Raw genomic sequence first — 14495 nt, forward strand, 5'->3', positions numbered from 1 at the left:
TAATTGTCCTGCAGCATTTAACCAATGTAGGAAAGCTAAATAAAGCACTTTCATGAACACACTTGTCATACATCAGTAGGCAACTAATTTCCATATAGTAACAGAGATTTACAGTGGTTTAACTAGAAAACACTTGATTGAAATGGAATAACTAGTCCCTACAGGACTAAAGTACTGTGGCTAAGATCTCTTTCACAACAGTAATATATTCCCATTTTCAAGTGTTATGCAAGAGAACTTTTATCAATTGTGTTACTTGATCCCCACAACTGTGGAAACACATTTACACTCTCTGAAGTGGGGAAATACTATGTTGGCCACTTCAGAAATGGAGAGATATATTAAGACCTAGGCCCTTAAAGGGATTTTGGCATGCTGTCACCAGAGTGGAGCTCAAAGCTCCAACTAAATTTTCAATATCATGCCTGGAGGAAATTATCCCTTCAAGGAAAAGATTCATAGCAGTCAGCAGGATGAACCAGGGATATGGTTAAACTGGAGAAGAAGAAATGATGGGAAGAGCACATCATTTGACTCTCATACCTCTTTTTGACATGGGTATATCAGCTTTGTAGACTGCAACAGTATAGAAGGACATGATCTAGCTTTGTACTGAAAGTATTTCAGCATGAAGAATAAGCCAAGATTTTGCTCAGTTTGATGACGATATGCTACTTAATCTGAGCAATTTAGATCTTTCCTAATTTTACATTAGAGCACATATTTTAGACTGGAGTCTGAAGTCCTGAACCTTTTCCTTGAAGTAAAAACTAAGCTGTTTCCCTGGGGAAAGAGAAGCCAACTTCCCTTGTCTTTTAAAACCTGGACAGTGGTAAAGATGTATTTCACTAGAGTGCTTGAACTCAGGGCCTTCCGTCAGCAGTGGAGCATTGAATCTGAATTTTCTATCTCCCAGATGTGTGCCTTAACCCTAAGCTTAGACGGTGCGCATTCTGCATTAAAATATAGAAACAAACCTAGGAAAGGTAGCTGGAAACCAGGAATCAGGTTTTAATTGGAGATCTGTAATCACTAGTGTAATAATGTATAATTTTTCTTCATAGAGGCACCACTTCAATGTGCTGGGCAGAGTGTTCAGGTCTCATTAATACATTGCAGCATTTCCTATATCTTGCAATGCATTCTTTCTATACTGCATGCATGTAGAGGGAGAAGTTGGATTTTAGAATTTTTCAGTCATGGAGCTTCAAGGAAAACCCTGGAATACATTCCTCATTTCTCCCTCTAGATTTGCGATAAATTACTTGGGGTAAAAAGACCCATGAAAATTTCTCACACAAAAAAATCATTTTATGCCAGCTATCTGTACCCAGCTATCTATATATTTGTGATAAACAATATACATGCACACCTATATAAAAACATGTGTTTTCAAATTTTACATTACAACTATATCACATGTCCAGCATTCGTCTATGTTCCCATTAAACTGAAGCTTGCTTTTGAAGGACATAAGTCAAAAACTATTTACTCTTTTTAAAGACACAGTACACACTGTTCAGCCTCAAAAATGCAGAGAGAGCAACTGGGAAAACTTTTTTACATATTTCAGGAAGGTACTTAATCTTACACAAATATATGTACTCACTTGAAGGCTTAAGAAAGACTATTATTTATAGAACCCATAATTCCATTTTTCAGAATTCCTGGCATTTTTACGAACTGTTGGGTTGAATTAATGTCTTTCAGACCTGCAGGTATTATGCACTGACATATGTTTATGTGCATTTGTGTGCTGAAAATATTTGTACTGCAGCTTTTTAGAAAACATTTATATGTTGGTCTTAATTTTGACTTATTCTTTACAATAACTAAATAGTAAGCCATAGACAAAATTTAGTGTATAGAAAGTACACAATATTTGGGGATGACTGCACATCTTTTTCTTATACCAATAGTTAGAGTTTTGAAGTTCCTTTATAAGATAGATAAAATCTGTTCTATTGCCTACAAACATAGGAATTAAAAGACCAGTCAATGACAATTTACAAAAGATAAATGTCTGAAGTATTTATAATAGTATAGTACATATTGTGAATTCATTATTCTGTGCTATTACAATATGATTCTTTTCAGTGGGGATATGAACATGGTTACTGTTGGTAGGTCTGTAAAACTATTCTCATGGAGAAAGTTTATGTGATGGATAATACAAATAGGTTTACATTTTGCTGTGTCCTAGTCTTCCAGGATTTTTCATCTATTCACACACAAATAGAAGTAAACGAATGTCTTGATATTTCTTTTTCACTTAGCTGTAATTCAAGTTTTCTCAGCTGTAATGAGGAGGGTTTGATTGACAACGGGCTTTCTACTGAAGAATAGTGGTATCTGGGCTTCCCAAGCTGTTGTCTTTCTCAAAGACAGATGGTAAATCTGTCAGCAGTTGCATTCTGCACAACAGCAGCCCAGATGCTTTTAAGCTTTCTGTGTGAAGCCTCTCCACCCCTCAAGAGTACCAATGGGCTACTTGCCAGAGAAAGGTCCCCACGGCAATTAGCTGTCTCTGAATTCAACTCCAGCTGTCTGGAAAGTCAAATGAAGGCAGCTTGTTTGGTCATACACCATTTAATGTGAAGAGTCTGCTTCTTTATAATTAAAGCAGCCTTCTGTACATCAGTCCAGCTGTGTCCAGAAAAAGTACCTATGTGACCTTCATTGTTTGAAATAACTTTCCATTTACTGTAACTTTTACTTTTTATTTAATGAAAGCTACATTTCTAAAGATTATTATTTTGTACCTTTTTTGAATATGTTCTTGCCAGTCACTGGATCTTGAAGACACAGTGTGTGCAAATAATTTAGTGCACATTACCAACGGACAAAGAACACTGTGTGAAATCTTTTTCACATTATTCTTCACAGCTTAAGGCTTTGCACTTCAGCCTTCCTGGATCTCTGGGTCCATCTCTAGTATGATTGGGACTCACTGAAAAAAACTGATAAAAAACAGAAATTTATGCTAACAATTACAAAATATTTTAAAGTTTCACTTTTGCAAATTCGACTTCTTTTTCAAACCACAATCACCTGTAATCAGTTCATGGGAGTGAGAAAATCCCCTTCAAGATTATGGACTAAACTGCATCAAAAGTTCTTTTAGTTGCATCAAAAATGACCAAAAACTTAATCCTAAAAAATTGTATTTCTATATGTAGAAATATGTATCGTACATAAGCTCATCCAAGATACAAGAGACAATAAGTAGCTAAGTTATGGAGGAAACAAGGTGACAATCTGAAATACAAGTTTAGTGTCATTCCTTCAAAAACAGTTGGACTGCTTAGATTTGATACCAGATGTTTCCACTGCACAAGATTTTATGCAGGCTAAGGTGATCAGAAAAACAATGTGACTGTTAAAAATGATATTTTAGATTTTTTGAGAGATTAAGTGCTATTGTTCCAGACATGAGCTGTTTAAGATTAGGAAAATAGTAATGAAGACTGAAAAAAAAAAGCTAATTCCAAAATCAGTGAGACAGAAGATGACTAAAAGGTCACAGCTGGAAATAGGAAATAAAAAGTATGCAAATAAAGAGCACTCACAAGAATGAAATCTTGTCAGTTAATAACCAGATAAATGATTATTTCCTTTCTCAGAATGGAAGGGAAGATGATAACTCTGTAGGTTTATAAGATACTGGAGTGACAGCAGTCATGCAAAAAAGTCATGTTATCAGAAGTAAAAATGAGAGTAATCAAGTGAGCGCTCAGGCTTTCTCCTTTTCCTCTGCTCCTGTTAGGATTAGCACAACAAAGGCATTTTTGGGTATATTAGCTTGGCTGCAACCTAACACTTGTGCAGTTAGCAATGGAGTTGAAGCCTTGTAATATAAAAGCCAGTTCCTGAGGCCTGGGTTTTGGACTCAGTGCAAGTACAGTCTGAAACTTGTTTGAAAACTAATTTAACAGAATCTCCACAAAAAGGATGGCAAAACTAGTAATGAATGTTGCAAAAAATGGCACCCTCATTTTTCAGAATGCCTTAATACACTCAACACTGTGATCAGAATTATGTCCTTTGATTTCAATTAATCTCTGATTATTCGAAATCCTGTCACAAGGTTGCACATTACTTTGTTCACCTAGATGCTGTAATAAGTAGGGTCTGCTGTCTTGGTAATGGGAGACAAAAAAAAATCCAGTAAATCAATTCACAATCAAGCTTCATCCAATGCAATATTGATTTTAGAAGCACAAGCTATTTCTGGTCTGCAGCAATTTGGTAAGTTTTATACCACAAGAAAGTTAGAACTGAGATTTCCAAGTTACTTTAAGAAGCATTTGCTCCTTTTCTATGTCTTATGTGCTTTTGCCATGCATTTTTGGCATGCATTCAGAATGCTGGATATCTACACACAGATATACGTTTTAAGTAAAGAACAGATTCGAAAAAAAAAAAAGAAAATCTTTTATCCCATTTATGTAAAGCAGTCAAATCCTACTCACTTATGTGTTAACCCAAATTCTGTTTAAGTGAAAATAAAATTTGAACATCTCTTCTTCTGTAGAAGACAAAAGGAATTCTATATAAGAGATACTTATCTTTGTGTTACAAATTCATCCAGCGTGCTGTCATGCTAGCTTTTTCTAACTTTAGCCTACCAGATGATCCATTAGCAATCTGCACATTTTTCTCAGGAAATACATGTCTAAATGTCTGAAAGTTAACAGGCATCAAAAAACCTATCTGTGTAATTAATGTTGTTATTCAGTCTTGAGAGAACACAGCAATATTCAGGATATAGCCTTATATCACTAGCTATGGGTCAATGGGCAGGAAATATGTATGGTTCTATTTGGCAATTAGGAATATTGAGCTTAAGCGGAAAGATTGAATGTAAGAATAGTTTTATGGAAAACCAGACGAGGAAGAAACTGATTACACAAGATACCCCATAGTCCATCCAAACACAGGTTGTTCTTTATGGTATTCAGTCAAATTTTCTTTTAAGAAGCTAATAGGTACATTATTTTAAAAGGTTCTTTTTTCAGTTAAATATGGTAGCAAGGAATGGCAACTCCTTCTGAATGCTGACCTTATCTATAAATAAAGTATTTTAATGAATTATTTATACAAATTAAACATACACACCAGGTTTCCCCCTCTTTCTTTTCCCCGTATTTGTTAAAGACCATCACATTTCAAAATAGATCCAAAGGTTTCCAATCTACTTTTAGTTAATGATTTACATTATCAATATATTGCTTAGAGGTTACCAGTAGCTCATAAATAATGTTTCTGCTTGTTGCGTGCAATGGCAGTGGGGAATTTGCCCTGTCATTACAATTCAATATGGTAGTGTATAAATTAAGATTCATAAATGACTTAACTGAAAGAAACACGTGGTCAAAACATGTGGCTGAATCATTAAGCTATCTTAGGAGATGTTTTAAATCATTTGTATGGATTAATTACCAGACCTTAAGTGAGGTAAATCAAAATAATGTTAATGACTTCAATGGCACTATTTCTTCTCATTGACAGAAAAAGGAACTTTCCCTGGAAAAGTCATGAGGTTTTCCCCCATTACCCAATGTAGGTCCTCGACTGAACCAATTTTTGTCCAATGAACTTTAAGATGTTTTATGCGGAAATGCAGTCCAGAGGAAAAAAAGGCAATGAAAAAACAGCCACAATAAAAAAGATCAAATCTTGCCGAATGAAATAAATAAAATGAAATATTTATCTTAAAGCCTAGACTTTTACAGTTAAAAAAATATCTTGAGTGTTTTCTGCCTTTATTGTGTAACAAAAAATGCAATAAGTTTAATTGCAAAAAAAAAAAAATTGAAAAAAGAAAAGAAAAAAAGAAAATGGGAGATTGAACTTAAAAAACGGTTTTCTAAAAACCTAAAAGAAAAATAAAGTATGAGAATAATTGGCTGAATGTCTTCAAATATATATCACTGAGGGCTTCAAAAAGGAATTAGATAAATGTGCATTCAAAATCATATAAACATTAAGAATCCTCTGTTGTATCGAAAGAGTGGTTGAGGTGACCTTGCAGTGATCCTTCCAAGATTTTTTCCATCTTCTTGCTATTACTGTTCTTATTTAGCTATTTACTCTTACAAGCAAGTTTGATTGATTGAACTGCAAGGAAAAATTTTCCCCCCAGTTCCTACAGACATAAATAAAGAATACAGGTTTTGAGAGAAGTTCTCATGCACACTGGCCTTTGTAAGCTATAAAGGAGAAACACATAGAATAAAACATAAATAAGGCACACAAAAAATTCTAGGAGGAAATACTAAAAAGGTGAACAATGACAAGCACAATGAACCTGAGAAAACCATTGCTAACTGTGTCACATAATTATTAGACACTAAGTTTGTTGTAAACTCAAATTCCTCTTGGTCCTGTGGCTGGACACTAATGTAAAAAGCCAGGCTTCATCTTCATTACACCTTTCCTTCAGGTATTTATATATCCTGATAAAGTCTTCCCTGAACTGGGCTAAGCAGTTCCAGCTGTCTCAGCCTTTTCTCATAGAAGAGATGCTCCTGTCGCTTAATCATCTTTGTGCCCCTTCACTGCCTCTCTCCAATGTGCCTGGGTCTCCAGTACTAAGCCCAAAACTGGATAGAGTACCCCTGGTGTAGCCTCAACAGCAGGTTGACACCTACAGGCAATATTTTGCCTAATGCAAGCCAGGATACCATCAGCCATCTTTGACACAAGGGCACAGTGTTGACTCATGTTCAGCCTGGTGTCCACCACAGCCTCCAGGTCTTTTATATCAAAGGTGTTTTCCAGAAAATCTGGCCCCAGAATGTTTTGGTGCATGGTGGTGTTCCTCCCCCAGTGCTGGACTTCATACTTCCCCTTATTGAACTTCCATGATGGCCCTGCCAGCACATCTGTCCATGGGGTTGAGGTCCCTCTGGATGGCAGCATGATCCTCTGGTGTACCAGGACTCTCCCCAGTTTTGTGTTGAGTTGTACTCTGTGTCCACTCATCCCAATCATTAATGAAGATGACACTGGCCTTGTGCCACCGACCACCATCCACTGGGCCCAGATACTTGGCCAGTTTTCAGTCCAGCCGTCTGTACATCCAACCAAATATCAATAACTTCTCTCTGACGAATTGATGGGGAAGTGTCAAAGGCATTACTGCAGTCACAGTAAACTATATCCACTACTTTCTTTTCAGTGATTTTTTAGTGTTTACACTGCAGTTTGTGCTGGGTAAAATTTGTTGTCCTGCTGAGTAAGATGAAACTCCCAAAGCTGCAACAACTCTTCGCAGGCTGTGTATTCTCCTCACCTTTTAAACCTTCTAAAGTGCATTCACTCTACTACACATCATGTTTTTGATCTCTGCATGCTCCTTTAAATCTGTGAGCCTGTGAGTGTGACTATGATATGGCAAATGTACTATGAATGCTGCTCTGAGAGATTCTCCAGTACTTTAGATCTTTAGATTTGTTGAGCTACAGTAAATTCAGGATGAATCTTTTGTTAAACTGCTTAAGCTGTCAGTTAAGGGCTGTTTCAAGTGCTATTAAACCTTTAGGCCTTAACTGTTGGTCAAGTCTGGAGTTCGTTTAACGAGGAGGCCTAGTCTAAAACTTGTGATTAAATGGGAGGGTCTTCCTTATCCCTTTTTATCCTTATCCTTTTCTACGCTTACCCATTCCTCTTCCCTGCACATTTTTAATTGATTTTTGGTTTAGATTGATTTGTTTCAGGTTTTAGTTTGTTCTTGCTGTGTGTGCTTTAACCATTTAGTAAGCAGTGAGTGAACTTTGCCAATGAACTTTGTCATGCTTTTACTTGTATATTCAATCTGCGTTTACCACTACCTTTAATGGTGATTCTTTAATAAACCTTAAAACCTGATCCATGACAGCATTAATCAGAAATAATCTGCATGTGATGTCATGAATTTTGATATTCTTATTTGCAATATGGTAATAGAGCTTTCCAGCCATCAACTAGAATTCTACCATATAGTACATGGTATTCTTATTCTGTGGGAGAAAAATCTAAAGCAAAAAGGGAAAACAAAAAGGGGAAATAAATTAGAAAATAGAAAATAGAAAATAGAAAATAAATATTTAAAAAAGAAAAATTTAACAGAAAGGGGAGAGGAGGAGGAAGAGCAAGAGGAAAAAAGAGGGGAAAAAAAAGAAAAAAGTGTCTATTTTATATAACTGGTCATTTCTAAGTCAACCAATTTACTTCTCCTTAAAGGAAAGCGTTCAAATGCAACACAAAACCAAACACTTTCCGCAATTTTCTCTATCTTTATAATACCTGTCTTTACCCTACCAACACAAGGTGAATCTCTATCTCAGTAGCAGCTGCACAGAGAATTAGTAGCAGAGGATGAATTTTATTTTATTAAATACCAACCTGGCATTCAGTATTTGTAAACTGAGAAGAATAAAAGAATAAAAGACAGTCACTACACAAAATAACGTACAAAGAAAAAGTTAATATTGCAAGAATTCTAGGTGCAATTTTATCTGTAGTTGTAATCTGTTATTTGATAAATATAACCCTCAGAAAATTGTCACTGAAATTTCAATCTGCATCAGGAAAAAAAATCATCAGACTGAGACTTTCTTTCTTCTGGATGAAGAGAAGCAGTTTCAAAACAAATTTTTCTGTTGATGTTCATATTCTAGCCACTTAATTCAATTTTCTGTTGGCCAGAAAGGACGTAACAGTCACAGTTATGAAAAATGAGGCTTAAAAAAAGATTACTTTCATCCATTAACATCAAACTCTAAGCACTGCACTTCATTCTTAATCTTTCACAAACCATATTGTAACATCCCTCCATTTCAGATGTTTAGTTACTGTCTCCAATATATTATACAGTCAGAAAACAGATATAGCTTTAGAAGAGTCCAGTATCTAGTTTGGAATAGCTCTTCATAAATATTTAATTCACAGATGCATTTCCTTAAAAAGGCGTAAGCAAAATATCTGTAAGAAAGCCAACTATTTTCCCTTGCCCCATACCAGATATTTGAAAGCTCCCTCACAGAAGGAGACAAGAAGGACTGGGGAAAAGGCTTAGTAGTACAATGAAAGGGGCACAATGAGGCAGAGACCTCAGTAAGGTGAATTCAAAGGTGAGGCAGTAATAGCATTTCCTTCATATATGACTGACTTCTAAGAAAACAGTTTTTCTTATAACGCACATGATTTCTCTTCCTCTTTTAAATTCACAACTGTGAACTTATTCAAACTGTGTTTCCATTGGACATTTACTGTAATTTCCCTCAACAATAGGTTAGGGTTGTTTTTTGTTTTTTTTTTTTTAATTCAATCCTACCTTGAAAATTATGATTTAATTCTGTGTTCATCATGTCCCAATGATTTCAATAATAAAACTGCTATCAGCGAATATTACAAAAAACTCCTCTGCCAGCCACACAAACTCAGCTTGAAAGTCAATCTGATCCTTTACTAGACTAATAAAGAGTTTGCACATCAAATTACACCTCAGTTACAAGTGTGTAACTTCATTGTCCTCTGATTATACTTTCAACAACACACGTGGCACTCTATTGCCATCAATGCTTTTCTGCATGTATAATCTTAGGTAACTAACTGGAATCTGCTTAACCTTGTCCTAGTTACTCCTCTAAAACAGATTGCGTCATGCTACTCTTTTTTAATATTTCACAAAAATTAACACAGAGAAAAATAATTTTAGAAACCCTACTCTTTTTTTGTGACTATTATGCTGCTTTTGGCAGGAGTAGACTAAATTTTTTAATGCAGCAGTTTACATACAGGGCTGTGTTCTGGATTTCTGATGGAAACAGTGCTGATAATTCCAAAATGTTTCATTATTGAGCAGTTACTGACCAATGCTCATGCAGAGTCAAGGTCTTTTCTGCCCCTTACTCCACCCCACAAGAGAGATGCACAGGGAGCTGGGAGGTGACACAGCCAGGACAACTGATCGCTACTGGACCACAGGGCCAGACCTGTGGCTTCATGCTCAGCACGTACAGCTGGTAGAAGGAGGAAGAAAGAGACAGAGTGATTTTTTTTTTTTAATTCAATCCTACCTTGAAAATTATGATTTAATTCTGTGTTCATCATGTCCCAATGATTTCAATAATAAAACTGCTATCAGTAAATATTACAAAAAACTCCTCTGCCAGCCACACAAACTCAGCTTGAAAGTCAATCTGATCCTTTACTAGACTAATAAAGAGTTTGCACATCCAATTACATCTCAGTTACAAGTGTGTAACTTCATTGTCCTCTGATTATACTTTCAACAACACACGTGGCGCTCTATTGCCATCAATGCTTTTCTGCATGTATAATCTTAGGTAACTAACTGGAATCTGCTTAACCTTGTCCTAGTTACTCCTCTAAAACAGATTGCGTCATGCTACTCTTTTTTAATATTTCACAAAAATTAACACAGAGAAAAATAATTTTAGAAACCCTACTCTTTTTTTGTGACTATTATGCTGCTTTTGGCAGGAGTAGACTAAATTTTTTAATGCAGCAGTTTACATACGGGGCTGTGTTCTGGATTTGTGATGGAAACAGTGCTGATAATTCCAAAATGTTTCATTATTGAGTAGTTACTGACCAATGCTCATGCAGAGTCAAGGTCTTTTCTGCCCCTTACTCCACCCCACAAGAGAGATGCACAGGGAGCTGGGAGGTGACGCAGCCAGGACAACTGATCACTACTGGACCACAGGACCAGACCTGTGGCTTCATGCTCAGCATGTACAGCTGCTAGAAGGAGGAAGAAAGAGACAGAGTGATGGTGTTTTCCTTCCAAAGGAACATAATGCATAATGAAGCCCTGTGCTTCTGGAGGTAGGTGATCACCTGCCTGCCCATGGGAAGTGATGAATTAATTCCCTGCTTTGCTCTGGTAGCAGACACAGCTGTTGCTTTATTTATTGAACTGTCTTTATATCAACTCATGAGTTTTGTGTTTCACACTTTTGATTCTTTCCTCCATCCCACCAGGGAGAGGGAGCAAGCAACTGTGTGGGGCTGAGCTGCTGGCTGGGATTAAACTACAACACAATTCTTAGTGGAGAATGCCCTCTTAAGAAGCATCTGTCTATTTGGTCAGAAGAACAATAGAAATCTTATACTTAATGGCAGTATACCCTGAAAGTCATCAGATATGTCTGCATTGCTGACAAAATCCCTACTGCAAGTCTTCGAAATTGAATTCACAGAGTAATGTTCATTGACAAAGAGGAGCAGCTTCATGGACAAGAACAGACTTGAGCTGTCCATACAGTGTAAATATAGAGTTACAGTGTGAAATCTAAGACAGTAAACTGCTCTTCAACAATTATCCTGTGGTCATGTTTTAGTTTTTAGTATTCAGTGCTATTTCTGTTCTAGAGAGGAAGCTATTAGAAAGCCATGTGATGCAGCTAACTGATGGGTTTTAAAGGATATTTTGGGGCATAAAGACAGGGCTCTATTAACTAGGCCTTTTTAGAGTTTCTGTTGTAAATTTAATTGGAATCAACTACTAAGCTCTTAAATGCCTTTTAGAAAGCAACAGATCTAAATCTCACTTTGATCACATCTGATCTTCAGTTTATTCACTTCATCCATTTTTAGTAATATTTTACTCATAATTTGATTGTAATAAAATAATCTATGGTAAACTCATGCATACCTGAGGGAAGTTTTTGTTTTAAAACCCCTTGGAAAGGGAAACATCTTTGGACCCTGTAATTAGAACATTTAAGTGCTGCAGCAATGAAAACACCTTTCCTAGAACAGTGCTAGAGAGCTATCCTATGAAAGGTAGTTGTGACCATAAACTGCTCAACATAACTGCAACAATTCATTTTCTTGGATAAATTCATTTATCTAGATTAGTGGATCAGTATCCTCATATATTGTTTTGTTCATATACTCCTTGTTTATGCTTTTATGTTGATTTTGAATCCAAAATATAAATGCATTATCTCTAAATTAATTCATATCAGCTAGATTTTAATTGATTTGGAATACTCCAAAAGCAACAAGATAATGATTAGACTGTCAAAGGACACAGATTTAATTTTCTAGACAATAACATCTATAATTCTACTTGAATGTTTTCATGCAGAGAAAGTCTCTATTTCCTTCAGATCAGTAATCTAAAACTTCACTATATAGTCCCACCAGCATGAATGAAATGAGGAATAAATATAGCAGCTCTTTAAAATAAATCACCATATAAAATTGAATAAATTTTGAGGATAAATATTTATTTTCAAAAACATTGTTTTAGACAGCCTATTTTTTGTTTTTACTTTTGTTCATTTTTACTCATTAAAAACATCTTTTTTAAGAAAACAGTAGAAAGATTGGGGATGGCTTTTTACAGATAATGCTTTTTCTTTTTTAACAATAAAGTTGGAATCATTATTGATTTTAACAGTCAAGTGTTTTTATTTATTTATGTACTATTTTTGATGGCATGTGTTCCAGCACTGGTGAATGTGTGGAACCAGAATAACATAAACTCTAAATTTACTCATAATATAGATATAAAATTTTTCTCCAATGATAAGAAAATCTGACATCTGCTGTTCCTCACAAGGAGAAGAATTTTTTAATTAAAATTTTAAATCCTTAAATTTAAAATTTGAATTAAAAAATAAAAATTAAAAAATCCTTATAGCTCTCTGGAAGGGCTAAGGAAAGTTACAACCTGAAAACCACATTCATAGAATGCAAATTATTACAAGTATTAGTTTTAATAAGAAATGTATGTATAAGTATTAATTTAAGACTAATCAGCTTCAAACTGGAATCTAAATGGTTTCAAATCGCTAAATCAAAGATCACAGAATCACAGATAAGTGAAAGTATAAAGCATGTGGAAAATAAGTTTCAAAAAACTGGTTTTGGTCTTGCCAAAAAACCCTTCAATAACAATATCTATGTTATTAAGTTGAATTTTACGGTCTTAAGCAATCAAATCTATTGTTCAGATTTCTTTTAAATACCTCCATTATCATAATTTGTCTTTCCATTTTACAGCTACTCCAACAAAACTGCTACATTTCTATTTTGATAGATCTTGAACTCAGCAGTTTAAATAACCTATCAGCCCTAAAACTCTCTGAAAATCTAATTTTCTATCCTTGAATTTGTTTTGCCTCATGCTGTAAAATAATGGCTATCTCATAAAAAGAAGCCTGAAGTCTAGCTAAGAGCAGCTATAAATGCAATGCAGTCTAACCAGAATGAAGAAACTTATTTTAGATAAACGTTTTATTAAACTTGCTTTACACAAACAAAATAAATATAAATCAGGAAGATACAAGCATAAAGGTATTTTACACCTTTAATTGATGAATTATTGTATACAAAGAACCTCAGTAGTATTGGAACTGCCTCTCCTTTGAATATCCAGTCAATATCTCCTTTTAACTAGTCTATTCTACACAAAATATTGAAAAAAAATTCTAGGTGAAATTTATTTTAATGATACATTTGCCAAGGGTTGAACTTTTATTTATGTTGTCTTATTGTACAAAACTATCATATCTACTCTTCACTTACAGTCAGAACAATTTAGTTTGAAAAGGATGGTAAAGTTTATCCATTTCCCACTCCCTCTTCTCCATGGACAGGAACATCTTTCACTAGATCAGGTTGCTCAAAGCCCCATCCAACCTGGCCTTGAATGCTTCCAGGGATGGGGCATTCACAGCTCTTCTGGGCAATATGTTCACATATGCCACAGCTCTTCTGGGCATATGTTCCTCACCATTCTCACAGTAATGAATCTAAATCCACCCTCTTTCAGATTAAAAACATATTCCAGCTTAGCCTGTTTAAGTTTTCTTGATGATCTCCATCATCATTACAGAGAAACAACTGTCATACCTCTGTTGCTGTGCACTAAATGTGAATCTAAGTAATTTAATATGCAGAATACTCATTGAATTTTATACAAATAATCAGCATTTTGAGTTCATGTAGAAGGGTAGAACCACAAACAGGCATAAATGATCTCTCTCTAAACTCTATAAAATCATCATTCAGTTGATGCTATGAATTTTTTTTTCAGTAAAAAAAAATAAGTATTACTTTACATCCTAAATATTCCTTAGCTCACTCTCCAAACCAAAGTTACTCAGACGATCTTAGTGAAAATTAATTATTAGGAAAAAAAGAAAAGCAGATCCAAGAAAAGTAGTAGCAGACTTAGTTCTTAACTCATGTGATTAGAAGATTTTACCTAAACTACATTAAAATGAAGTATCTCAAAGTATAATCAGTCATCACAAAAAACCTGCCAGAATTATATTTAAAGGCATATAAAGAAATAAATTTTCTCCCTCTTTCTCTCTCTTTCTTCTGCCCCTGAGTATTACAAGGTGCTAAAATGTTACATGGCGTAAAAAGAAATATTCACAAAACGATCTGCAGCTTCTGAGAAGAAAACTCGATTAACTTGCTGCCATCCTTGAAACTCAGAATAAATCAATGATTCTCAACAT

Source organism: Pyrgilauda ruficollis, unplaced genomic scaffold (assembly GCF_017590135.1).
Source record: "Pyrgilauda ruficollis isolate IOZ18807 unplaced genomic scaffold, ASM1759013v1 scaffold32, whole genome shotgun sequence".
NCBI lineage: Eukaryota > Metazoa > Chordata > Aves > Passeriformes > Passeridae > Pyrgilauda > Pyrgilauda ruficollis.